Genomic DNA, 23,662 nt, shown 5'->3' with positions numbered 1-23,662 from the left:
GTGCCACATCTGCTGCCATCACACTAGGCTTGTGCAGGGACTGACTCAGTGGTAAGAAGGGGGAAGGAAATAAGGAAATAGGAAGGTGCTCAGGGGAAGGGCAGCATCCCAGAGCACAGGGCGCTGCTTCCTGGCCACAGCCCCATGCCCTAGAAACTGCAGTGACAAAGGCCAGTAGGTGTGAGCGGCACCAAATGGCTCACAGGGGTGTGATGGAGAGATGATTTGGCTGGTGCAGGGGGTTTCTCACACAGCTGCACACCAGCAGCTGCCCTGGGCAGCACTAACCCATAACACAGCACAGCTGTGTGCTGCCCTCACGGGGTTTTTATTGGCCATCCATGGGCTTTGCTCACCCCAGCTGGTGCTGGCCAGGCTATTTAGGTGATGCAGGAAGCAAAGGGTGGTCTTTTGCATGGGTGCTGTGCCTTTTCTTCATCACCTCATGCTGCAATTGTTGGCTGGGACCTGGTCTTGGCCACCCCCAGGTTCATGTGGCACCTGTCCACCTGGCACATGGGAGCTGTGTTCCTGGGAGAGGCTCAGGTAATGGGGCTCAGGGAGTCAGCAGCCTCCTGAGCTGGTCAGGGACAAGGCTCCTGTTCTAGGGAGCTGCTCAAGTGCTGGGGTGGCAGCGGGACCCCCAGTCAGCCTTTGATCCATTTGGCTGTGGGGAAATCTGCTAGAGGTTTTGATGCAGCTTTTGGTGAATGTCTTTGAGGTGCTGTTTAGCCTCTCTGCCCAGTGATGGAGGGCTCGTGTCCCCACCCTGTGTGTCTGTGCTCTACAAATGTGCCTGCAGCACCTCCCTCCACACCATTCCTGTTGGGGGCTTGTCTTGTTAGCAGGGCAGCTCTCTGCTGGATGCCCCCCTCCTTCATCTTTTGGTGCAGTGTTGGAAGTGGTCCCCAGAGAAGTGGCTGTGGGGGGTCTCCAAAACCAAAGTGGCTCGTTCCAGTGTTAGTGACAGTCCTGCAGGGAACAGGAGGTTAGACCAGAGTCCTCCAGAAATTCTTTGCAACCTGTATTATTGTTCTCCAGCACAAGTTTATTGGTGCTCTGACCTTTATAGTGTAGGACAGCCCAGTTTCGAGGACTCAGAGGCTTTTATCAGCTATGTCCCCTGCGTCACATCCTTAGCCATTGCTTCCCTGTACCGAATCTCTCCTCCTTTGCATCGCCTGTGCCCTCGGGCCCCAACCTGTCCTTGTGCTCTGAGTGTTTGAAGGTGTTGAGGCCATCCCGCGGGTGACTCAGGTGACCGGCATTAGCAGCGTGTGCTCTGTGCTGTTTATGGCACTGTCAACTTGTGTCATCTGTTTGTCCTACGAGGGAAGATTTTTCTAGTCACTTAGTTAATTGGTTAAAACATTAAATTATGCAACACTAGGAACTGATCCCTAGGAGCTGCTCAGAACAGCCAAATGGCATCTCTAATTCTCTCTTGCGCTCCAGATTTGGTCAGAGCATCTGTTTGCAGGCAGTGTCCTTGCTCAGGATGTCAGGTGACATTAAAAACCTTGAGGAAAGGAGATTACAAGGCATCAGCCCGCTTGTCAGGCAGGACTGTAGTGTTTAAAAAAAAAAAAAAAGCCTAGGAACAGCAGCTGTCTCACAAACCTCTCTCAAGGAACATGCTGCCTGGCAGGGCATAATGTGCCTGGGCACCACCTTGCAGCTTGGTGGCTTGGATGCTTGGCTGTGGGGGGAAATCGGTGGCACCTGGGCACCCTTACCCTATCTTGCCCTGAGCTGCAGCCCAAGGGCCTCTCCAAAAGTCACTCAAAAACTACAGGTGGTTGAAGGAGCAAGTTCCCTGTGGGTGCAAGCACTGCTGGCTGCTCCCACCAGTTCCTGGCTGAGCCTCCCTGTGCCATTGGAGCATTGGGGGGTGTGAGTGACTTGATCACTGGCTGCCCCTTGTTTGCTCAGCACCTGAGGAGCTCTGGGGAAGGAGCAGGATGTCTGGCTAAGTCTGCTGATGTACCAAGTTCTTTCCAGCCCCCAGTGGTTACGGGACTGTGCTGGGTGTGGGGCAGGTGGAGGCAGGACGGTGCGTGGAGCTCTGCACAAAGCACAGAGCTCGGTCTCTGTGCATGGCTCTTTGTTCACATTCTTGGGGATGCCTCTCAAACTCTGTTCTCAGCTCAAAAGCTTTCCAGGCAGATTGGATCAGGAGAGGGCTGTTGGAGGGGTCACAGCCCACGCAGCACGGGGGCCTCTGGCAATCAGTCCTCAGATGAGAAAACCCCTCGTGAGCGCTCCTGCAGTACAGTTTGTCTCCTCCCTGTCAGCTCCAGTGCTCGGTGGAATAAACTACACAAGGATGGCCCCAATCTCGATGTAACGTGATAAATTATGTAATGCCATGTCACAATTATGTATTTATGAAAGAGAAGTAGGCCAGGGAGCTGCCAAAGGAGGCTCTAGCTCTCGGGGTGAGCAACACCCACGGCCCCGCTGCTGACTGAGCTGTGATTGCTTCGGGTCACCTCTGTGCATCCCTGATGCCCAAGTTCACTGCAGAGTTTTCAGGAGTGTTGAAGGCTCATATTTTCCTTAGGGGCAGTGGGAAAGCTAGCTAAGGGAGCTGGCTGGTGGTTTCTGCGGGCAGGGTTGGCTGCTGGGCAGGAACGCTGGCTCACGGGGGCAAATGAAGCCATAGCATGGGCTGGTTCAGGTGCAGATCTGCACGGCTCAGCTCCAGCAAGGCTTTTTGAGACATTGGTTTTAGGAAAGTCATTTAGCGGGGCCCCATGCTGGGCCAGTTCAAGCTTTCTGGATCCTCCAGCCCCTGCATCTGCACAGCCTCCAGCTGCAGAGTCTTTAACAACGCTCGGAGCACTTGTGTCCCGCCGCTCTCGCTGTGCCAGAAGAGTAAATGCATCATGATTTCTGCAGAGACCGTCAGCAGCGTGCAGAAGAGGAGCAGAGGCTGAACCAAATTGGCTGGTTTGGGCAATTCAGAGCCTGCAGGAGTAGCCGGGGAAGCCTGCGTTTCATCTCTGCTGCTTCCCCGAACGGAAATGGAAATAACAGGAGGGGGAGGAAGGGGAGGTGAAAAGAAAGCGAGAGACAGAAGGAGAGGGTGAGAGAGCTGGTACAACACGAACAGCGTTGTCAGAGCAAGCTGAAGCTTTTAGAGCAAAACAATGCTTGGCAGCAGTGCAGAAGTAGAAATGGCCGTAGATTTACTGTTCCATTGCAAAGTAAATGATTCAAATTTTTTTTTTTTTCCTTTCCTACTCTAAGGGCAAGGACTGAGCTCTGTGGCTGGCAGGGAGGCTGTGGTGCTGCAGGTAGCAGCAGGTGCTGGGGACCCCGCAGGCAGCACCGTCCCACACTGCTTCAGGATGGGCTCTGGGGCAAACACTGCAGGAAGTGCATTGCACAAAACCGAGGCACCTGGGGCTGAAACCAGTACCTGCAACTGGGAGAAACTGAGGAACTGGTTTTCTCTTCCCCAGCAGCACTGGGTTATGCATGCATGCATGGGGCTGGAGGAGCACGGTGTGTTTGCACACATCATGTACCCACCCACAGCCCTCTGCACAGCTGGGGAGGAGGAAATCCTGCTGAAGCCCACCAGGCATTGAGGGGAATTGCCCAGACCCCAGCAGACAGGACCTGTTCCCATCCCACAGAGGCACACCAGGCTGCTACACGTGAGCGCTTGCGATGCTGGTGGAAGAGGTCGCTCATGCAATGGGCTGTGCTGGATCAAGTCCTGAGAGCATTTATTCAGGGTGGAAGAGCCTGAGCAGTGCTAAGTGCTACTCCTTTTCCATCTCCTCCAAAAGCTATCAAAGTCCTCCAGGTAAAGCAGGGAAGTCAGGACATGGCAGCTCTAATGTAAAAGTGCAGCAGGAGGAGAGAGCTGCTTGAAAAAGCGAACTTTGCAAGGTCGTCTCTGGGCAACACGTAGGAGCAGCAGAGGTCTTGAGCACTTTTCTTCAGTTCAGCTTGAAAAGGCTGCTTCTTGCCCTTCCTTTATGGGGAAGAAAGCATATGATGACAGGTCCCTGGAGCTTTTATTTTGAAGCTGAATGCTTAGAGTTGAGTGCATGAAGACAGCAAAAGCATTTTCCTTCAGGCAATACAAATCAAATAAATGGAGACACAGCACTGCAATTCTGTGCAACACAGAATGCACTTGTGTCTCAGCATCCTAAATGCGTCAGTCATGGGAGGCGCTTGGGGCGGGTGCTGTCAGAGCCCTTCTGCCCCAAATGTTTCCTGCGTGCTTGGGCTGGGGTTTCTGTTGTGGTGTAACTTCATGCTGTGGTTCCTACAGTGGGGATTTTGTGCCTCCTTAAAGAGGAGGGAGGGAAGCTGGTAGTGGTGGTTAGTTATACTGTACAGAGCAAACTGCAGAGAGGGTGAATTGACTCACTGCTCTATCTGTAAAGCTGAGAGGTGTTCCTGTGTGCCTTTTATTGCCTTTGTGGGAGGGGGATGTCACCGGGGCACCTTCCCACCCTAGTGCCATCACACCCTAAGCCCGGGAGTTGTGCTGTCCTGGTGGGCTGGCTTGCAGGCTGCCCCCAACACTGAGTGAGTGGGGGACTGGGAGCCCAGAAAGTGGCTTTTTGGACCATCAGTGCCAATAACTTGAGCTTGCCATGCTAATGTCTGCTGAATGAGTGATCCTGAGTGCAGACTGAATTGTGAGCAACACTAAAGGCAAAAAAAAAAAAAGAGCCAGTGGATTTTTGCAACAGCTACAGAGCTCTTATCCTCTCATTAATGGGGTTTTACAGCTGTTATGTAAGTGAGCTATCTCCCTGGAAATAAAATGTTTTCCTTACAAACAGCACTCGAAGTGTTGCGGGCTATTTAACAGGGGAGGCTTGTTTCTAATTAAAGCTGTAGTTCCCTTTGCTGGTGTGGTTTGTGCCTGGACCACCTGCTGCAGACTGGGGTGGGCCAGTGGGTGCCATGGTCCTGGGTGCAGGGACAGGAGCTCAGCCCCGTCTGACCCTGGTGCTGTGAGCAGAGAGGTGCGTGGTGCTGGCTTGCCCTGCTGCCTTCCCCAGCCCTCCGGCCAGGAGCTGGCGCTTTGTTTACCCACATCACAAACAGTGCAGGGAAGAGGCTTTTATTTAAAGCCACTGGAAATGAGAGGGTGATGAAGCAAGGCTCAGTGGTGTTGGCATAATACCAAAAGAAAAAAAAGACCTTAATCTCACCATGATGAGCCTGCTACATCTCCCCATCTGATTTACAGGGCCAGTGCAGGCTGTGAAACAACCAGCAGTGCTTCTCATCCCCTTGACCAGCTCCTGCCACAGCACCTGGAGCTCCTACCAGTGCTGTGAATCAGCTCCTGGCCCAGCTGGTTTTGCTGGAAGCACCTGACCCCTGCCCAGCCCCATGCAGGGCAAGGATGTGACTGTCCCACTGGTGGCTGTGACAGTGCCACTGTGCCTGGTGCTGACTCCAGGTGCAAAGCAAGGAGCAGCGTGGTCCAAGATGGTGCTGAACTCCCTGTGCAGCCTCTGGCCAGGTCCTACGAGCCCACCTTAGTGCCTTGGGAGTGGGTGCCATGGGTTTTTTGAGCCACTCACTTCCATAATGCGTCTCCCTCGAGCTGGGTTGGACCAAGGCCAGGCAAGCTCTTATCTTCCTCACCACTGAAAGCTGTGCAGGCTCATGCCTGCTGCTGTCTGAGGGACTGCTCTCTGTTTCAAAAGAAATCAAGCCAGCTTTGTTTCCAAGTCTTTATTAATCATGTTTTCCAACTCTTTGAGCAGAGATCTCTGCTTGGCCATTTGGGCTGGAGCATGCAGGGACCCTGGCTGGGCTGAGCCTGGGTGCAGCCTGGCTCTTTGGGCTCCCGGTCCCTCTGCAGAGGTCCCTGTGGGGCTGAAGATATCCCATGTATGTGAGCTTGCCAAGCTGTTGCAGAGGGCCTGAGGTCTCTCCAACAGGATAGGAATCCCCATGCCCTGTCCCATAGCAGGATACCTTGATATACCTTGATCCTTCTGGTCTTGTTGAGATGCAGCTTGGCTACCTGTTCAGCCCTGTGCTGGAGAGGCCAGGTGTCACAGAGAAGGGTCCTGCCCTGGTGGTGAAGAGTTAAACGATGGTTGACATCCTGTCGTGCTGTCATTTGTCAGCCCAGACACATGGAGCCAGTGGAGAAAAACAGGCAGGGTAATTTCCTGATTTAAATGAATTTCAGAGACCACCACAGGAAGGAACCTGGGATGTGTCCAAAGGATAACCAGGCCATGGAAAAACACCAGGCAGGGGAAGGGGATGGGGGAACTGGGACTTGAATTCTCCTGTGTCATTGCAGAGGTAGTGCCACCATGGCATTTTCCAGTTACATGTCCAGTTTAAGGAATTTAGGACACTCGCAATGCCAGACTGTTGAATTGCTATTTCTAAGGGGATAAGTGAGCCCTCCCCAGCTGGCATTTCATTTTATTTACTGAATTGCTTATTGTACCTGTATCCTGAGTATAAATCAGTAGAGCTCTTTGCTGCTGCCTTTCATGTCCTTAAATGAGATGCTGTGTTTAGGCCAGGCCTCGTTCAAATGCTCTGTGTTCCCACAGCAGCCCCAGCGACCAGTCTGCCCAGTTTGTCCTCCTGATCTCAGCAAAGCCCGGGGGCATCTCCCAGCTTCCCAGCAGGGCTCTGCTCGGTGCTGAGCCTGGCAGGAGCACGCATCCCGGGGAGGCAGCGCCCTGTGCAGGAGATGGTCCGTGCTAACAGCAATTCCCAGTGCCTCTGCAGCGCTGCAGGGAGGTGTCAGGAAGGGGCTGTGTATGGGGATTTCTCAGGGAGCTCTGAGAAAGCCTCATGCTCTGCAGCCAGGGCAGGGCCTTGCAGCGAATGCTGGGCTATGCTGTGGGTCAGGCAGGTCTCCCTGGGAGCCAGCTCTGCTTTCCGTAGGGCTGTTGTTTAGGATGCAGCAAACTGGGGTAGTTCCTCCTGAAAATGTGTCTCTTGGAGGCTAGAAAGACAAGGTATCACCTCTGGCTCAGAAAGTCCCAGCACCACGAATCCTCCATGGCTGTTAGCATGTGCTGGGACATAATGTTAAAACAACCTTCTGCTTGCTCCTTTCTTTGGGGCCACAGCTGGGGCTGAGATGCTGGGTGAGATGGCATCCTGAGCAAGATGCCAGCAAAGCAGCTGCTCCCATCTGCGTATTCATTTCCTTAAGTCATTTGCTCTTTCTCCCAGCAGATTCCCAGGGTCCCAAGCCAAGGAGGCTCCCCAGGGTGCTGAGAGCCTCACAAAGAGGTAAGGACACGGTGCCTCACCTATCAGCAGGTGTCCTGTCACCCTTGTTAGTGGAGGCCAAGTGGTGACCCTGCCACAAATTTGGTGACAGAGCAGGGTGAGAGAGAAATGGCAGCTAGGGGGTGAAGATATTCCTCCAAAATGGGAGTGGGTCTGAACCTAGAAAGGGGAAATGAAGCCAAACCAGGGCATGGAGACGAGAGGGCTGGGGTTAGGAATGTGCTACCCTGTTCCCTGGGGCTTCAGGGATATTAGTTAAAAAGAAGTGTCAGAGCATTGAGCAGAGAAATGTGAAGGCATGTCCCATTTGGTTTCACCCCAGGGACCAGGACTTGCCCAACAGCAAAGCTCTCAGTCATTAAATTCAGTTGAACAGGAAGGCTTTTTGCAAGAGCTCAGCACCAGCACAGACTGGATTGCAGAGGATGTATCTGCAGAGAACACAGGCTGAAGGAAAAGTGCTAATTGACCAGTACTGAGTGGATTTATCATCCTGTTCGAGATGCAGCAGTTAATAGAATAAAAGCCTTGTAGACAGTATGGAGCTTATTATTTCAAGCTATCATCAACCTTAATTTAAAATTCTCATTCCAAGAATGCCTGAGTGAACACTTGTGCTACATTAAAAGCTGAGTAAGCCTGGCTTTTTTATAAATTCTCTCGCTGTTTCCCTGTCTCTCATGATGTAATTGTATGGTGATTACTTAAATAGCTTCATAATCAATTGCTTTTTTAGGGCTTGAAATTCGTACGAAGCTTAGCACCGTGGTAAAGGATTCCATTTGCTGGCCAGGGCTTGGGTTTTGTTTAAAGAAGTGGTGAAGCGGATGTGGGGATCCTTCAGCACGAAGGCACGGCAGCTGTGGGGAGCTGTGTGCCTCATGCCTGCTGTGCCAAGGGCCTGGGGCCTTCGGGGTGTGACCGTGGAGCTGTGCTTTTTGGGACAAGGCCTGCAGCTGTGCCCATCTGTGGGGTCCTACTGAGGTGGTACAGAGGCAGGCGAGCACCCCTGGGCTCCCGGCCCTGTTGTAGGACTCTCAGAGCGGCCTCTGGCAGTGTGAGGGCCTGGCCAGGCCTGCGGGCGTTCCTGCTGCGCGTGGTGCGAGCCCGCACTTGTGAAGCGTGGAAACGGGCGTCTGCAGGCGCTCACACACCGTCCGTATGCATGAGTTCGCTTTTCATGTTAGCGTCACGCTGCAGTCTCTGTGCTTCTGCCCAAGTCCTGCTTTCATATGGAGGATTCCACCTTTCATGTGGAAATCCTCCTGCCCCTCCAAGTGTGTGTTTGCCCCTGGCAGGGTTCCTGGGTCTGGAGTGTTTCTCAGAGGTCTGGGCCTTTAGCTGGAGGAAGCCAGCATCCTCTGCTGACCTGGGGAGCCTGAAGTGGCTGCCTGAACACTGGGAACTCTGTGCTGATCCACATCAAAGTGCTTGGCTGCCTTTCCCCCTCAGCTTATGGCTTTACACAGAGATAAAACCCGTGAGAGACCCGAGAGCAGATTCCCATGGCTGTTGCAGGGCTAACAGCAGTGATCCATCGCCTGCTGGGGGCTGCTCCCTGCCATCCCTGCCACTGCTGGGACTCCTCCTGTGCCTGTTCAAGAGGGGGAGCAGAGGCCAGGAGTGGAAAAGGTGTGGGACTGGCAGCACCACCACACACAGCATGCGATATGGGAGCCCTTGTGCTCAGCTAGAAGGGTGCTGAAACGGAATTGTGTGGGTGCATAGTTGCTTGGTTGGATGGGATCTTCCTTCTGCTGAAGTAAAACATTAATTTGCTTTGTTGCCTTTGCAACACCTGTGTGCTTCAGGTGGTGTATATCCCAGCGAAGTTAAATAGCAAGCTCAAGTGCCTGCAAGGCTGCTGCTGTAGGAATAAATATTTGTAGTAGTAACAGGGAATCTGAGAGCCAGCCCTGCTCCAAGGTGGGCAGCGAGATCTGGGAAGGGACAGGTTGGTTGTGCCCTTCAGGGTTCGTTTGGAAAGGCTGTGCCAGTGGCACTGGCTGGGCTAAAGGAGCCTGCGGAGGGCGAGTATCCTGTGCCCAGGGTCCTCCTCCGTTACAGCCACCCCAAGGGCAAATACATGGCATGAACCAGAGAGCTCGGTTTGTTCCCACACTGCAAACGATCACGTTGGAGCACAAGAACTGGCTCTTCTCATGGCTCCTCAGAGACGAGAAGGGCAGATACCTGCAATAACTTGCAATGTTGAGCTTAAGGGCAGCTTCAGTGCCTTGAAAGTGAATGAAGTAATTTGCGGTACCCAGTGCCTGCAAATACAGTTCTGTGCAACCAGAAGGGAAGAGTCATTAATGACACTGAGAAACCACTTGAGGAAAATCTGTGTGGATTGATCTGCTGTTGTAAACAAGATCTATTCTGCTGTCCCTTAGCAAGAGGACATATTTGTGACAGACTCCCACTTAGTGTGTATTAAAGATCCCACTGAAACCTCAAGATTTATTTATGACAACACTCCTGGGGCACCAACTGAGCTCTGTGCAATTTCATTCAGGCTTTTTCAGTGGGTAGAGCTCGAATTAAGTGTGCAACTGCCCACAGAAAGCCATTAGTTTTATTGCTCTCCTGATGAAACGGCGCAGAAGCCCTGGCAGAGGTGCAGAGGGCTGCATATCAAATCCACCAGCGTCTAGACAGAAAATAAATATGGTGCTGGGGGAGACGTGGTGGGGCGAGCCTCCACAGTGTGGTTGTGGTCGGGGGGTGGCTGAAACCTTGGAGGCCCAGAGGAGGCTGCATCGTGGGGACTTCCCTCCGGCCTGGCTGTGGCACCATGGGGGCTTAGAGCAATTTAAACATTTACCTGCCTAAGCTTTTAAGTCCTCTTTGATGGTCTCAAGCAGTCATCTGCTGAGGAGCTTAGGGTGTTATAAGTAACCTTATGTCCATCGGGGAGGCTTGAGGTGTGGTGTCCTGGAGTGTTTAAAGGGATTTGTGCTGGGCAGCACCACAGGAGGGAAGGCTGGTGCAAGTCTTCCCCAGCGGGACACCCCTGGCACAGCACTACTGCACCTTGTGATGGCCGGAGTGCCTGTGGGGTGTGTGGAGGAGCCCAGGAAGAGACAGAGACCACCAGGAGTGAGGATGCTCCTGGAGGTGTGGGTGCAGCAGTGCCTATAGCCACCCTGGCTGTGGCAGGGATGCAGGCCAGCCCTGTCTGGCCCTGTGCTGCCCGTGGCTGTGGCAGTGACCATATTAGTGCTGGGGCCCCAGTGCCAGGCAGTGGTTAAGCAGCTGCTGGGAAGCAGCCAGAGCCAGGGCTGAGCTCTCTGACCAGCCAGGCTTGTATGCAGCGAGGTCTGTGTGCATCGATCGCCTGTGCTGGAAGCAAGCAGGTCTTCGCAGTGAGTTTCACAGAAAGCAGCCTGCTTCGCAGTAAGCAGTTAACCAAGCAGCCCAGACAGCAGCACCCCTGGCTCAGCTGCAGAGCCAGGAAGGCTTGCAGGGGGGCTTCACGGCTCGCTGGCAGTAATGAGCACAGCTGAGAAGTTCACAGCCTGCTCCTGAGGCTGATGATGGCTGGGAAAGGCACAGCTCCTCCCCAGGGTGTGCTGCTGCCCAGTGACTCTGTGCTTCACTGCAAGGGGGGTGTTTTGCCCACCAGTACTCCTGTGGCCCTGGCCACTGGATGGGGACATCTGCTCCGAGTGCAGACAGCACCTTTCTTGGGGGGCTTTTAGCTCTCAAATTTGCTTTCATTAATAGGCTTGGCAAAATGCCGTGGTCCTTGTGAGGGTTTTCTGGGGCTCACAAAAGCACAGTAGCATTGCAATGCAGCAGGATGGGGAGAAGCAGGATCATGACCTCTTCTTTCTGCAGTCCTCCCTGCTCCCCTGTGATGGTGTGGATGCAGCCAGGAGGTGAGCATGTCCCCAGCACCACTCTCTGATCTCGCTGGGGACCTCCAATCCAGTGCAGTGAGCTCCCCACTCCACTGCTGCCTGATTGCCTTCGCTGCCGCATGTCTGCCAGACCACGCTGAGGCTGCCTTGGCTCTAATAGCACCTCTCTGCCCTCCGGCACTAATTAAACACCCTGGGAAGAAGCCCTCCCTGTAATTAGAGGCAGCCACCTGCACTGGATTCCCTTGCCTCCCTGCAGGAGAGAGAGCCATGGCTGGAGTCGGCTCTGGAGCAGCAGCAGCAGCACATCCCTGGCTGTGGTGCAGAGAGCTGGCTCTGAAATCCCACTTGGGATGGCAAAGGCGCCAGTGTATTAATGGGCTTGGCTCCATCTTTAGCCCTTGGGCTACATGTTATTAGCATTTCTTTTTAAGAGTAGGGCTGCATTTTAAAGGAAATCTAATTTTACATCGTCTGAGCATCTTGGACAGAAGTAGAAAGGCCCCGGACGGCGGCGGTGCACCAGCTGCTGGCAGGGCTATTTTGGTTAGCAGGGAGGCAGAGCTGGAGGCTGGGGCTGAGCAGCTATTTTGGTGCAGAGGGGCCGGGGCTGCGTGGTGGGGATGGAGGCAGTGGTCCTGGTTTCTGCAGCCGCAGGGAGCAGGGGGCATATATTCTGCTGGAGAGGATCTGTTCACTGCTCATCCCTGTGCATCACACCCTGCCCGTGCCTTTGGTCAAGCTTGTGTCCTGTCCTGGCCATTTACTTTTTGTTGGTGGGGACACCAGCCCTCCCCAAACCTGTCCCATGGGGATGGGAGCCCTGTCTGATGGAGGGGAGCCACCCTGGCTGGTTGGTAATTAATTGTAATAATAGGAGCAGTGGACCAGAGAGCTAAAGAGCCCTTTTAAGACTCCTGGCCACTTCTGGTGCTGCTTGGGTGCACATCTCCCTGCTGCCACGTGCTGGCCTGCACGCACCTTCGTGCCCGGGTGTCTGGGACCCTGGAGGCAGCCTGCAAGGGCTGGAGGCATGGAGCAGAGCAAGGAACAGAGGTGAAAGTGTCGTGTGCCTGCCCGAGGGAGGTGGCCGTGATACCAGAGGGGTGACCCTCGCCTCAGGAGTGAGCAGGGCAGGGGAGGAGTGCCATCAAGCATGCTGGGGGCCTGTGCTACCATGGGGGACATGGCGACAGCTGTCTGTGGGTCAAGGTCCCTTTTCTTGCCCCAGTGAGGCTGGGCCTAGTGCTGTGGTGCTGGGAGGCCAGTGTTTCACCCAGCTACTGCTGCTTTTCATGTGATGCCCAGCACGAGACCCGAGTGCCTGGTGCACGGCCCCTTGCCTGGCCAGCAGCTGCAGGTGGGGAGCTGCTCTTGCCGGCCCAGATTTCCTGGCTGCTTGGCAGGATCAGAAGACTCCTGGCAAAGTCACAGAGGAGAAATCCCATCAGTGTGCTGGAAGTCAAAAACATTAATTAAACCCGCGGTATCACTGATAGTTATCTCAGGGGAGGGGCAGCGGGTGAGAAAAGGCTCTGGGGAAGGAAACCTGGTGGAAGAGCTGTTGGGAGGAGGATTTGCTTCCTCACCCTTAAAACCTGGGCTGGTTATTTCCCTGTCCCTGCTCACTGAAACACATCCAAACCCTGTGCTGTGCCCCGTGAGCACAATCGGTGCTGGAGCAGCAGAACCAGGTGCTCGTGTGGCACGAAGTGGCAGGGGCAGGCGGTGTGAGCGCTCCTCCCCACTCACAGTGACTGGGCTTCCTCCATCTGCATTGCAATGAAGTGAAGTTTTGCTGCCTAAATGTCCCTGGAAGTTGATACATAAGGGATTTATCAACATTAAAGGTATTTGCATACCCCTCATGAGGAAGGAAATTACTGCGCAGGGATTAAGTAGGGACAGACTTTGAGTGCTGGTGAGGGCTATGAAGGTTTCCAGTGAGGTGCTGGCCATTTATCAGAGCTGTCGTTGTGCCCAGAGCTGCCAGGGAGCAGCAAGATGGGGTTTGCTGCCAGGATTAATGTATTAAATACTCACCCGAGCTGTCCCTTTTAGTACTGGCTTCATCCTGGATCCACACTCCTCTGGACAGCTCTGCTCTTGTCCGTGTCCTGCTGTGGGATGAAGCGGTGAAAATCATGGTGTGTTCCATATGGGTCTGCGCCAAGCCACATCTGCTGCCCTGCATCTCTCCCAGACCTCACCAGGGACCAGCTGCCATGGTGGGGGATGGACCTGTGTCTGGTTCAGGACCCACCACCCAGTTTTTGCCAAAATGCTCGCCAGCACCATGGTGTTGCAAAGAGGAACAGAGTGCCTGGGTGCCCCACGTCCCTGTGGCAGCCCTGCCACCCATGAGGCGAACCAGCCCAACACACCCAGATAAGCAGGGTGAGGATGTGGGGGCTGCACCCAACAGGGAACAAACCCCAGGCTTGGGCACCCCTCAGCACCCAGCTGGGGGAGAAGACGTGTTTCTGGGGGGACAGGGATGGTGCTTCTCCCCCCTGCCCTGCACAGCACTGCCCAACGTGGCTGGGAGCTGGGGGGCACCGAGAGGCTGTGCCCACCCCGGTGCAGGGCTGCAGGAGGATGTCCTGCCTCGTCCCACAGCACCCCTACATGACCCCGTGTGCTTGGGACACCACTGCTGGGGTCCTGGCTGCTGGTGACAGCCAGTTACCCAGGGCAGAAATTCCTCATGGGCACGCTGTGGATCGAGCAATTTTCTGCACAATTACTCCAGTTTATTCAGGGTGATAAACCAGTATTAGAGGAGGAGGAGATAGGGCATGGGAAAGATGTATCTTCTTTCTGAACTTATTTCCTGACATGTAACAGAGCCTGGACGGTTTCTAATGGGGCTGGAAGAAGAGGGGGACCTGCAACACAGGGAACAGATCAGACCAGGAGTGAAATTCCTGCGCTTGTTGCACAGAAGATGCACGTTGTGTTATTTCAGACTTGTCACGTTTAGCACGTTTCTCTCTCCCTGTGTGCTTCATAAAGTAGCAGGTGGGGGAAAAAGCCCCCTGCAAAGGAAAAGGTAGTGGTGCAGGACTGTCCCTGCTGAGGAGGAGGGCAGGGGCGATGAGCCCCTGCTGGGGGTGGGTGTGCATGTATCTCACGCTCTGTATCTCATGCTCTTCCTAGGGGAGAAGCCACCTGCCTGATTAAACAGCAGCAGCGAGCTTTGCATCGCCAGCCACGCCTGAGCACGACGTGAACTTCAGTGACACTTAGAAGAGGAAACGTGCTGCCTTCTGGGTCTCTCCGCTAATATTTGGAAGCCTGACAGCTGTGTCCCGAGCCCAGGCGGTACAAGGTATAATTAGAGAAGCTGCTTGAATGCTGTTGTTATAGAAGTGATGTTAAAATAATGGTGTGGAAGGGAAAGCTGGGGCTGTGTGTTTCTGGGGTGTGCGTGCTGCACTGGGCACTGTGCCCAGTGTGCTGCAACGATACATTTGAGGCAGCCTCTGCTGGGGAAAATTAGCATCTTTGTGCTGTATACAAGGTACACACTGTTCTTTGGATGCAAGTTTGGAGTCGCATTTAAAACCATCCAATGGAACATTTTCCAATTTTTATTTATCAACAAGTCTGTGCGTATTCCTGGAGAATGAAATATTTATCTGTAGACACACACTTGCAGAATGTGAGAGTGCTGATGTATTATTTATTGACGCTTCCCTCCCGTAGCTTATAAATAACTCATGAAGCCTGGTTTCAAGTCCAGCCCGTGTCTGGCTACCTACAGCAGCTCTCACTGCCACCACACACCAGGTCTGGATATCTGCCCCACGCAGAGCATCCTCAGCACCCTGCTGAGCAGAGGGGTGGCACTGCAGGGTGGCACTGGCCTTGCTGTGGGACACCTGAGCACAACCCCCTGCATGCAGCTCTTTTGGCAGTTCCCTGCCTGTAGGAGAAGGGGCCGAGGAGCCGAAGGGGAAGCGTTGGGTCCTGGGTGCACGGAGCGTGGGGGCTTTGCTGCGCTGTAATCTAAATGCAGATGTCAGACAGCGAGAGCTGCTGTGTAAATAACATCCCCCGTGATATGAGATACGTCACTTGTAATGAAGCTATGAAAGCTGCAACTGAGCAAGACGTGCTGTCTGGGAAGGGAGGCATCAGATAAAGTGGCAACTCAATTAACAGCAGCAGGCTGGGGCGGGCGAGCCGCGCCGCAGGGCTGGAGTGCATTGCAAAAGCCAGGCTGCTCGTGGGTAGCTGGCACCCTGCACCCTCCTGGCCTCCGGGAGGCCCCAGGGGTGGAGAAGAGGGGAGGAGGAAAGACCCTGAGCCTGCCTGGGGCTCGGTGGGTGTAGGCTGGGCACTCATGGGGCCAGGGCTTTGTGCTGGTTGGGGGCCCCTGCTTTTGGAAGACACTTTGGGGAAACACCAGCTGGGTGTCAGACACAGCTTATAGCATGGCACGTTTGACTCTTCCAGTCATATAAATATATAGTTATGTATACTGTGTATGTAGCCCTTCTGTTGGGCTGGAATCGCACTTTTTCCAGTGTTCAGGGTGGCCTCAGATAAAACAGTCAGCAGGGAGGCACTGCAGACAGACCGGCGCTGAGTGAGCCTCTGCTGGCTGCGGCAGGGCTGATGGTTACAGAGCTTGGGCTGCTCCTGCTGAGGCGCAGGCGTCAGTTCGGTGGCTGGTGCTGCCAGGTGGAGGAACACGGGGGAAGCTCCCCCTAGGCAAGGACGGGCATGGGTGGGAGCTTGTGCATAGGGACCGCAGCAGCAGTAATGCAGTGCACGGCCCTGGCTCTATGGGGTGGTGTGAGTCAGAGCAGGGAAGGGATTACTCAAGGCCTAAAAGACATAGAAAGCACAGCATTAATATCTAAGAATTACATTAAATGGCTTGATAAGTGAGTTATCCTCCCCACGTTACCTGCTGACAGCAGCAGCATCCGTGCCTCCCCTGCAGAGAGATGCTGACTGGAGCACCTTGCTCCATCCAGAAACACTCCTGAGTGGTGTCTGAACAGGCCAGGACTCTGTTCATGGACAAATTGCCTGGGAAGTGAGGTGCAGCCCTGTGTAGCACCTCGCTGATGCTGGGCCGGGGCAGTTTTGGGGAGGGCCCCACACGGATGTGCAGCACAGCATGTCTCAGCTGGAGGTGTGCTCCTCGGTTTGGCGCAGCACGCACCAGCGGTTCTTTGGGGGCTCGCTGGCTCGTGATGGCTTCACTTGGAAGCCAGGCTTCCTTGTGTGCTTTTAGCAAAGTTCACACCGTTCAGGTTTCTGGGCCAGGCACAGTCTTTGATTCTGCATCGCACTCAGCAGCTCTGCGAGGATGTAGCCTGTGGTTAAGTAAGGCGAAAGACTGAAAGTGGTTCAATTTTGCAACAACAGCTGAGAACAAAGTACAGATTTTGCCATTTAAAACTGGGACAAAACTGGGCTGGAAGGTTTTTTGTGGGTTATTTTTTTCCCCATTTTTCTTTTGACGCCTAATTGCCTTTTCTGAGCTGAATAAAACACAGTGTCCCTGACTGCTGACCCATGCCGGAACATTCCTATTCACATCCAAGTGGCAAATCCAGGACAGGGCAGCAGCAGCCTGTGCCCACCAGGAACCCCCTGATGTGCCCAGGCAGCACATGGCCGGGTGTTCATTTTCAAGGGGGCACTCATCTTCCTCTGAGCACTGCTAGGGTTTTCTTATCTTTCTCTACATCTCAGGTCTGTGTCTGGGGTAGACAGTGGTCGCACCAAGGCAAGCAGTAAATCCTAATTGAGCACGGGCTGTCACACGGGCCAGGGACTTGTGCTCTCTTTTACTCCAGGCTGACATACAGAGCATCCATACACCATGTGAAGAGTAGCTATGGGTTAAACAGCTCCAGTCCTAGAATCATTCAGGTTGGAACAGACCCCTAAGATCACCTAGTTCAGCCTTTAACCTAGTACTAAAGCCCATCACCACTATACCATGCTACTAAGTTCTATATCTATGGGTTTCTTAAAGAAACCCATAGGGATGGTGACTCAGCCACTTCCCTGGGCAGCGTATTGCAATGCCACACAACCCTTCCAGTAAATACATTTCTCCTGATATCAACCTAAACCTCCCCTGGTGCAACTTGAGGCCATTTCTCCTTGTTTCATCACTTGGTGCTTGGGAGAAGAGCCTGATCCCCAACTCGCTATAGCCTCCTTTAAGGCAATTGCATAGGATGTTAAAGTCTCCCCTGAGCCTCCTTTTCTCTAGGCTGAACAACCTTGATTCCCTCAGCTGCTCCTTGTAAGACCTGTTTCCTAGACCCCTCACCAATTCATCATCACTGCAACTGTTCTTGTGGCAACTCAGAGAACTGAGCTCTCCAGTGCTCTCCTTGCTTCGTGCATCTCTTGCCTCACCCCTGGGCCCAGAGGCCATCGCCACAGAGGTGCTGGCTCCTCCCTGGTTGCTGTACCCCATCCAGGCCCCAGGCTGCATCCTCCACAGGGCTTCAGGTGGCTTTTATGAGTCAAAGGCTGTGAAGGAGGCTGTGAAATGAGGATGGGTCACCAGTGTCCCCACTGTCCTCCTGGCAACCTGTAGGTGCTGCCCTGGGTACGTGTTGTGTGACAACAGCCTCCATTTATGCCCTTAGCCTAGCAAAACCCACTATATAATCAGACCTCAAAGCCATCAGCACGTTGCCCCAGTAGGGAAATCATCACTTGCTGTTCCTTTGTGCAGCCCTGTCCTGCTTGCTTGTGTCCCATTGGTAAGGTGAGTGTGACCACCACCATCCCTTCCTCCACGGCTGCCCCCTTTGTGGGCAGCCCACGGTCCATATAGCAGGCTGAATTTTATATCTCCCCGAAGCCTTTGCTTGCAAACACGCAGGGCAGAAGACACTGCAAGCCTCGTTGTGCAATTTTCAGTTGCAAGATGAAGAAAACAAGTTCTTCTTTTTACCAATTGCCACACTGTTCTGCTAAGCCATTGCCCTGCTTCTGCGCTTCGGTTTCAGTTAGCAGCATTCCTCGGGCAGGGAGAGCACGGCCTCGCTGCTGGTCACGGTGTTAGAGGCGGTGGTGAGGGGTTGCCTCAGTGCCCTAACGGCTGGAAGCAGCTGTGCCTGTCTCCCCTGATGCTGTTCCCTCTGGCTCTTGTGCTCTAGGGGCTGTGGGGTCCCTGTGGGGTCCTTGGGGTGTCCCACAGCCGGCAGCGGGCTCTGCTCAGACCCCTCCGTGCTTCCTTCGTTTGTTTTTGCTGGAGCTGTCTGGGGGAAGCAGCACCTTGTTGTGTCTTCGGCTCAGCGGCTATTGACAGCAGGAGAATGCCATTGTGGGGGAGGACAATGAAAAGCGAAATGCCTAAAATTCCTTGTCTGCCATAGGGTGCCCGCAGTGTGGAGGTGAGCACAGGCTGGTGGCTGCCCTAGCGCTGCTGCAGGGGCAGCTCCTGGGTTGCTTGGGGAACCTAAATGAGCAGCAGGGTGATCTTAACTTGGTTTGAGGCAGGTATCAGAGGACTTTTTTTCCACTGTCCCCCCCAGTTGCTGATGCTGGAGCCGAGGCTTTGGGCAGAGCAGGAGGAAACCCAGTGCCAGAGCGAGGGGCAGGGGAGCAGCGTGTCCCTGCGTAGCTGGCAGGGGAGGCGGGCGGCTACGTTCGCATCTTGCTCTATTGTTTCAGAATTATCATCAGGGAGATTGAAGATGTAATTATGATAATTAAGCGAAATCGCAATCTTCATACAGGAGTTAGTGAATTATTTCTATCAACTTACCATCCTAATTCCCTTAACCCTTTGCTGCCCGGAGGAGGAGGCCTGGGCTGCCCACGCTGCGTGCAGGCAGCTCTCACCTTCCTCAGCAGTGCTGGCTGGAGCAGCAGAAGTGGCAGCTCTTCCTCAGCACGAAACTAGGGTGTGAGATACAGCACGTGAGGTGCTGCCAGGCACAGGGAGCCAGAGAAAGCAGGGAAAGCAGAGAAAGCTGGATGAATGTGCATCCTGCCTGCAGGGCTGGGGGAGGCAGAGGCTGTGCCAGGGCAGGATTTGGGCAGCAGGAGGGCTTGCGGATCCCTCCTGGCCCCTGCAGCCTGGAGGGAGACGGAGCTAAGCTGCTATGAGGCCTGAAAAGGGGCTGGGACTGTGGCCTGCTCTGCTCCCCCCATAGCCAGTGCTCCAGGTGAGCACGGTGCCTCCTGTCCCCTGGGGCTGAGGTGTCCCTGCCACCATGACGTTGGGAGACAGGGTGAGCCCAGAGCTCAGCGCTGTGGGACTCGAGCCCTGCTCTGAGCACAGCACAGATGATTGCTGTCCCCCGGCAGCAGCAGCTTTGGCACCATGGCTCCCCAGGAGCGCTGTCAGCTGCAATTAATGTCACCGTGGAGCTTGCTCACAGATCCCAGCAGACTGCCTGCAACTCCATGGTGCCAGGGGAAGAGCCATGACTCCCGTCCTCGTGTCCCCTGGGGCAGCAGGCAGCCTGCACCGGAGCGGGGACGTGACGCAGAGCGTGTCACCCCTCTGTGTGGGGAGGTGGCAGGGCTGGCAGCAGGGCACAGGCCACAGAGAGCCCCATTTTGGAGCATGGAGCACAGGAGGAGCTGCACAAACCCCATTGCTGGGGGCAGCTCCCCAGGGTAGAGCTGGCACCCGTCACGCAGAGGTGAGGACACGTTGGGGTATGGGGACAGGACCAGGGGCACAGCACAATGTGCCAGCACAGAGACAGGGCTGTGGGATGGAGCTCAAGGGCTGAGCACCCAGAGCATCTCCCAGGTCAGGAAAAGCATTTTGCAGCCGTTCTCCTGTCCTCAGCAGCAGCACCGAGCGCCGTCCGGCTCATGACCGGGGCCAGATCCTGGCGGGTGCTGAGCAGCCGCAGCCCAGAGCCTCGCAGCCCCTTGCAGGGGCTCAGCGGCAGGCTGAGGGCAGGATGGGCCCCGTGTCCTTCCTTATGTAACCGTCTTCCTGGTGTTTTTGCAGCACACAGAGCTCCCACCGGCGAGGGGGATGTCATGTTTTTCCGAGCACATAACTCAGATCTCCCGCCGGCTTGCAGCAACACCCAGCCCGCCCCCCGCCGCTCGCCCACCTTGCGGGGCATAAACCAAGCTGCGGCCCCTTCCCGTCCCCCTGCGAGCCCGAGGTGTCACCTTCGGATGAACTGACCCGGCCTGGACCTCGGCCCCACGCTGTCCCTGCCCTCGCATTCCTGTCCCCAAACATCATCCCCCCGGTGGGGCAGCGGGGCGGTGAGGGGCAGCACGCCCACAGCACGCAGGCTCAGCATCAGCCAGGGGCTGGGGCTGCCTTGGGAATGCAGGGCTTCATCCTGGCTGCAGGAGAAGCATCAGGAGAGGCAGGTTTTTCCCCATTGACAGCTGGGTTTGGGTTTTTTTCCCCACTAAGTAAGTGATGGTTGGTTTGCTCTGATGGTTGGGAATTAGGCAATGGGGCAGTGCTGGGGATAAGAAAGAGCACTGGGGCAGGTCGGATGCTGTGCTCCAGCACAGCGCCATGCAGGAAATCCTGCCTCCTTCCCGTTGCTCCTGGGGACTTGAGGTGTGAGCTGAGGGTGGCTCGCAGCTGGAGCTGGGCTCGGTGCAGGGTGCTGGCCATGTGCTGCAGAAGACATTAGGTTTGCACCACTGGCCTGGGGACGTGTGGCCGGACATTGCACCTGGGAGCCCAAAGCAGCCCCGCCGGCAGCAATTCCTGCAGCACTGCCACTGGCCAGGCACACGGGCTGCTTCCTACACAGGCGTGACATTGACCCGAAAGGCACCAGCGCTGAGCCTGAAGCAGCACCAGAGTCTGTGCTAAAAGTCACTTCGCCACCTGGCTCGCAGCACCCGGCTGCTGGCTAGTTTTTCTGGTTGTAAATGATATTTTTTCCTGTCGAGGTTAAGGAAGGCCTGGGGACTGGAGAAGGGCATGCTAAGGGCAGAGAAAAGCAAGAGGCTGCACGTGGGATCCTACAAACTCTTGCACGTTTGTGCAGCTCTCCTCAGCTCCTTCCCTACGTGCAGGAGCAAGACACCAGCAAACACAGAGTCCACAAGTGGCACTGGCAACAAGTGCTCTTTTTCCCTTAATCTCTTGGTGTTCTGCCTGGAAGAACGGCGTGCTCTGATCAGCCGTAACATGTTTGGCAAAGCTCAGGCCACTGGTGAAGGTGACTTGCCAAGGCACCAGCTCAGCGTGCCATCTCCTAGCTGGCAGCTACCCTGTGTCACACACACCACACCTTCCCAGCGCACCCGTCCAGCAGGACCGCGGCCTTTCCTGCTGTTGTACCTGTGTGAGTGCTGGCTGGCCAGCTCATCACACTGTCTGTGAAGCCAGGGCTGTGTGGAGCTTGATGCTAAACCCCCTCGGGCTGCCCAACAGGCAGGGCACAGCTCACCATCCCCTGGCTGCTGTGCATGTGGGCAGGGGGGTGATTTGTGCCAGCAAGGCTGGACTGGTAGTTTGGCAAACCTCTATTCCAACACTGGACTTCTCCCCGCATGGCCCAAACGTACCGGCAGAGCATTTAGGCTGCTTTTTCTCTCTTTGCAGGGCTGTCCTTGGGAAATGGGTGCTGGGACGGGGTGGCTGGCTCCCGGGGAGCAGAGCCGCCGAGGCTGCCGTGCTTTCTTGCAGCCCACACGCTGCAGCTGCGTCAGGGGCTGATTCACCCTCACCAGCTGCGGAGCCGAGCTAGCGCTGACGGAGGGAGACAGATCCGCGGGGGAACGTGAGGCTCTGCCGTGAGCGGGGAGCGGCCTCGGCAGGGGCTGCGTGTCCCATGGAGCCCTTCCCAAAGCCTGTGCCGGGAGCGCGGGCGTTCTCCCAGGGCTGCCTCCTGCCAGCAGGCTCTGCAGCCCGGCAAGACGCTGCTTGTCTCAAAGGGAAACCATCGGCAGCTCAGGGCTTCTCCTGGACCTAGTACAGAGAGGGTCTCGCTCCTCACCCGAGGGAGATGCTCCTTCAGGCTTGCTGTGCAGAAAATCTAATGACCTTTTTCTTCTTCTCACATGCACTTGTTGGGATTTGCAGGCCCATGCTTGCTGCTAGGGGAGGGCAGGGCAGCTGAGCGCACGCGGGTAGCCTCGCACGCTAGCTCTGTGTGAGCTTTTTCAATGGTTCCAGTGCGAAAATGTCACAAAGGGATTTGAACTCTGCATTTGCAGCTAATGAGCTGTGCTGGCCTCTTCCACCCAAGGAAACTGCACGGTAGCCCGGCTAATGGCTCTGAGGGGAAATGCTCCAGGCCCTGCTTGCAGCTCTCGCTGCTCGGGGAATTCTGCTTGTGGCGATGGCATGCGATAAAATCGCTTCCTTACTTCTGCAGACATGATGGCTCTCCTGGAGAAGGGAAAGGCATTGACTGAGCTAATACCATTAACCGCCTCTAAGCACACACAGAGGATGTAAAAGCAAACACCGCCGGGTCACTCAGCGGCTGGCGTGAGCTCGGAACAGCCCGTGACACTCCGGGCTTGCCCGGCTCTGCTCACACCGCCACACTTGAGCGAGCTGCTCCCTGCACCCCGCGACACACGGGCTGTGGTCACGCACCACTTCCAGCACCCTGAAGGTCCCCCCCTGAAAAGCGAGCAGCTCGGAGCAGGGGAAAAGGCTGCAGGATTTTCCCTGCTGTGTTTCACCCTCACCACCTCCAAAAGGTGCTTGGCCCTCTCCCTGGGATCCCCTTCATGTGCGGGCAGCCCCGCCGTGCCTCCCTCCTTACGCTGACTCACAGCGAGGCGATTGTACAAGCTCCTTGCTGGTGCGGTGGTAGATTTTGCAATGTTTTAATGAGGTATTTACAGCTTCGGCGGCTGGCTCCTTGCACAAGGAGTCCGGGCTGGCCCCGGCAGCTGATGGTCTCAGGAGTGGCTGGGCCATGGGGTGACATTCCTGCACCTTGCCTGATTGCAGCACAGGGGAAAACACGGAGACATCAGAAGTGCCAGATTAATTATCTCTTAATTGATACCTCCACTTGGGGACAAATGAAACCGGAACATCCCTACTGCCCCGGGAGCCTGCCACTTGCAAACAGATTTAGAGCTAAAAATACCACGGCAGTCCTGTGGCTAATCAACTTCACTGCTTACCCAGCTGAGGTTATGAAATTGGCTCGGGCTGGCAGCAAGAGCAGCGAGGATCCAGCGGTGGCTGCGTGCTGCAGCATCCAGCTGCAAGCCCCAGAGTGCATGGTGAGGCAAGAAGCAGCTTACCCAAGCACTGTCATCCCATGCACCAATCCCATCCCACTCCCACCTACCGGAGCACCCAGCATCATCCCGGCCCTGCTGCAGTGGTGAGCCCAGCAGGGCACAGCCCAGGTGCTGCGGCTGAAGGCAGCTCCGGTGATTATAATAATTAGCAGTGATAGAAGAGCTACGATCCAGCAGCAGACACGAGGCCTCCTGCACGTTCCTGTCCCTGTTGGTAGGGGCAATCCCATCCCCGTGTCTCAGAAAAGACCTTAAGCACCCCGTACAACGTGTCTCGAGGGAGCTAACCCCCCCCACTCCTTCCAGGAACAAACACAAACGAGGACAAA

General features: G+C 55.2%; 1 long non-coding RNA gene across 1 annotated transcript; it reads left to right on the top strand.

Annotated features, from left to right (window-relative positions):
• Positions 1-210: 210 nt before the first annotated feature.
• LOC106015352 (uncharacterized) lies at positions 211-17,536 on the top strand. The gene is made up of 3 exons (XR_001187310.5): positions 211-546; positions 14,286-14,457; positions 14,835-17,536. It is a non-coding gene; the product is annotated as an uncharacterized lncRNA (long non-coding RNA).
• Positions 17,537-23,662: the final 6,126 nt, after the last annotated feature.

Source organism: Anas platyrhynchos, chromosome 9 (genome assembly GCF_047663525.1).
Source record: "Anas platyrhynchos isolate ZD024472 breed Pekin duck chromosome 9, IASCAAS_PekinDuck_T2T, whole genome shotgun sequence".
Classification (NCBI taxonomy): Eukaryota; Metazoa; Chordata; class Aves; order Anseriformes; family Anatidae; genus Anas; species Anas platyrhynchos.
Note: the sequence above shows the minus strand (reverse complement) of the source record. Positions and strands in the feature narration are given on the sequence as shown.